The 3854-nt window shown below is 36.9% G+C and overlaps 1 long non-coding RNA gene across 3 annotated transcripts in view; it reads right to left on the reverse strand.

Annotated features, from left to right (window-relative positions):
* Positions 1 to 2231: 2231 nt before the first annotated feature.
* Positions 2232 to 3854, reverse strand: part of LOC149137934 (uncharacterized) — a 6381-nt gene continuing 4758 nt past the window's right edge. Inside the window, exon 2 of one of the 3 annotated variants that reach the window (XR_016240648.1) lies at positions 2232 to 2898. This is a non-coding gene — a long non-coding RNA (uncharacterized LOC149137934). Of the gene's footprint in view, positions 3038 to 3854 lie in introns of all 3 variants that reach the window. The other 2 variants (XR_016240651.1, XR_016240649.1) reach the window with 2 other exon arrangements.

Consider the following 3854-nt stretch of genomic DNA (forward strand, 5'->3'; position numbering starts at 1 on the left):
GTCAAGCTTCCAGAAATGTCTACCGAACTATTTATTTGGCAGGAAAATTTACAAAACTTCATATCACATCTACCGCTTATTCGGTTACACACCAGCCAAGTGTGATTGTGGAACTATGTTCACATAGGCCCGAATACTTTTCATAGGGACAGAGTTAATTTGTCGTAGTTGGTCTTTACATTTTTTATGCAATAATTGTTGATCACGGTCCTAAACTGGAAAGCCGAGCGAGATGGTTCGAAACTCTGAGAAGCCCTCATTACAAAACTGTTATGTTTCTTCCATTATTTTTATTTATTTATTTCCTGTTACTGTCGTCACTTCCGGGTTACCATTTTCATTTCAATTGCATTTTACTTTCTCGTTTTTGAAAGCCTAAAATAAGATTTAGCCGGTCACTTGACCCATTAAAAAACAGTTAAATCTTCTCCCTTCTTACATCCTGCTGTCAAAATAGGTGGAGAGGGCACACATACGCTTATGTAGTTCTAGATACACAATATACAATGCATAAGAGAAAACTTTGATCAAAAGTTTGCTGGGCAGTTTAGACCAGTGGTCAAGCAACATCTACAACAGCAAGAACAACATCATCAGCATCAACATCACTAAATCACATCCACAACGAAACAACAATAACAAGCACAACACTATCACAACGACCACCACAATTACTACTACCACTACAATTACTACTACCACCACCATAACCATCATCATTATCATCATCATCAGCATCATCAACAGCAACATCACCACCACCACCACCACCACCACTACAACTACCACTATTCTCACCACCATCACCACTACTACTACACTACTACAAGTACTACCACTACCACAGCCACTACTACTATACCACCACCACCACCATCACCACCACCACACCTACTACCACTGCCACAATCATCATCACCACCCTCACCAACACCACCATCATCCCCAGCACCAGGAGCACCACCACCACCTCCGTCACCGCACCACAATCACCGTCACCACCAACAACATATTCTACAGCTACACACACACACACACACACACACACACACACACACACACACACACACTCGATGACGTACTGCGACATACTTGAAAAGGACCAGACACTATTCAGTTCTAAGAAAGATAAAATGCAATAAATATATATTAAACTAAGATTTAACTTCGATGGGAATCCGGCCGCGGATAATTTAGCGATTAAGGGTTAGGGTCCTTAGTGACTTACAGTGAAAAGGAGAAGGCATATAATTTAATCGAAAACATTCTAGGTTCGTTTCCTAACTGAATCGTTCGGCAATTAGTTATCATCTTTATAAAATATATGTCTCTGTTAATATGTCAGCATTCGATAAACGTTGTACGTTTATCAAGTTGAGTTAAATTTTGATGCATAAGTATACATTTTGATGCATAAGTAAATACATGAAAATATGTACGCATGTTCTCTTCTGTTTTTAATCATTTAAATACTTCCTCGGAGGAAGGAGCTGGTTTCTAACAAAGATACAAAGCAGTTCCATACTTAAGAGATGAGGAATTATGTACATTATTTACATTATTTACATTTGACGGATGTTTGTCCTCATCTTGTTCGTTGTTAACACAACGTTTCGGCATATGGCGTAGTGGTTAACAGCGCAGGCTACTAACCCCAAGATTCCGAGTTCGATTCCAGGCAGTGACCTGAATAATAATAATAATAATAATAATGATAATAATAGAGAAAGGATTGGGATAACTCCTCCTGAAGATATAGAGTGAACGATATTTCGACATCTTGTGTGTCTTCAACGGGTTCAAAAAATAAATTTGTCAATCTACTTCATTTTGGTTAATATAGAAAGGATTGAGGTAACTCCTCCTGAAGATATAGAGTCAAAATTGTGAAAACAAAATGCCGAATGAGAACCACGGAAATGTGAGAAGTTTGTAAAAAACCTCTGTGTGGCAAATGTGCGCTAAAACATCATGATGAATGCGACTATTGCGACTAGTATCACCATGAAGTCATAAAATTCAATAGATTTATACATTTAATAAAAATTATCTGCCTCTCCTTTTAATCTCTTTTCCCTTTCAAATTGAAAAATCATCTTTGCGTCAATTCTGGTCCTCTACTTTGTAGAGAGGAAAAATACTGGGAAAAGGCTGAATTTGTTTTTATATTAAAATACATTTTTTGTGTAATTAAAACAAGCTTAACGTTCTAAGGAGAAAACAATTTTATTTATGTATTTATATGGACGAAAATATTGGGTTGCCCGGAAAGTTCGTGCCGATTTATAGTAGCTTGCCTTTCGACTTATTTTAGAACATGTGTAGTCAAATAGAATTTGACTACACCTCCATTTAGAGCACAGTTTAAGCTATCTTTTCATGGAATAAGGTTTATGTTCCTATAACCTGTGTTAATTCTGTAACCCTTTTAAAATGGAAGATAAGAAAATTCATTTTCGCCACTTGATGCTTTTCATTTTCACTTGATGCTTTTCAAATGTCAATTTGATCACCGTAAACAAATCATCGGTGTTAATTCATGCACCCCACACGTATAGACACCCACATAAAACTGCGTGCAGTTCTATTTAAGACGTTCGTGAGCGCTCAAAAGGGCCTTCACAGTCGAAAGGGCCTCACCTTTACAGTCTCGGAAGAAAAATTCTCCTTATATCCAATATATGAAAGAGTGACAATATTGCTGGTTCAATATTGCTGTGGTCGCCATCTTGCTTTACGGCATGCCCGTCACTCAAGGGAAGGCAATGATAGTCTTCTTCTTCTTCTTCTTCTTCTTCTTCTTCTTCTTCTTCTTCTTCTTCTTCTTCTTCTTCTTCTTCTTCTTCTTCTTCACTCTTTGACATTTCCTTTCTACCAATTCCACGTCCCTTCAAGAAGCTGTCAATAGAAGAAAACTAAAAACTCTTCCAATTCCTGAGGACTTTTTCTTTTTTCTTTTTGTTTTTGTTTTTGCTTTTTGTTTTTCTTTTTTTAATTTTCTTTAAAAATATTTTTTTTTTTTTCCACCTTTTTCTTTCTTGGTTTGAAAAAAAGTGAAAATTGGTAGAGAACAGAAAACAAATAACAGCAACAACAACAACAACAGCAACAACAAAAACAACGTCACCATCGTCATCAAAAGCAGTAACAACAAAAGTTACAACAACAACAGTAACAACAACAATGAGAATAACAACAACAACAACAACAACAATGAGATCAACAATGACAACAACAACAGCAGCAACAATTGTAGAATCATCATCATCATTACCATCATCAACATCATCATCACCACCACCACCATCATCATCATCATCATCATCATCGTCCATCATCATCATCATCATCATCCACCATCATCCACCGTCATCATCACCATCTTCATCATCATCATTATCATCATCATAAACAGCAACAACAACAATAAGAATAATACTAACATAATTTACAAAAAGAAAAAGAAGAACCCCCCCCCCCGCCAAATGTAATGCAAAACAAACAAACCAAAACAAACAACAGCAACAACAACAACCTTTAACTTTGTATTGAAACTTTGTGAATCTTGTCTTGCTTTATCTCTCTCTCTCTCTTTCTCTCTGTCTATCTATTTATGAGTCTCTCTCTCCTTACCTCTCTTGTTCTCTCTCTATCTCTCTCTTTCTCTCTGGTTATTCTCTCTCTCTCACTCTCTCTTTCTCCCACTCTTTCTCTCTCCCCATCTCTCTTTCTCTCCAATGATATCTTTTCTAGAAATTTCTTTTGTTCCAACAAATGGCAGCTGCCAATTTCTTACTTCCATCCCTCAAGACTTTTTTTATCCACCCTCCACCTATCTCTCCTCACCTCTCTCT

The sequence above is a fragment of the Octopus bimaculoides genome, chromosome 1 (assembly GCF_046866305.1).
Source record: "Octopus bimaculoides isolate indiv1 chromosome 1, ASM4686630v1, whole genome shotgun sequence".
In the NCBI taxonomy this organism is placed as follows: domain Eukaryota; kingdom Metazoa; phylum Mollusca; class Cephalopoda; order Octopoda; family Octopodidae; genus Octopus; species Octopus bimaculoides.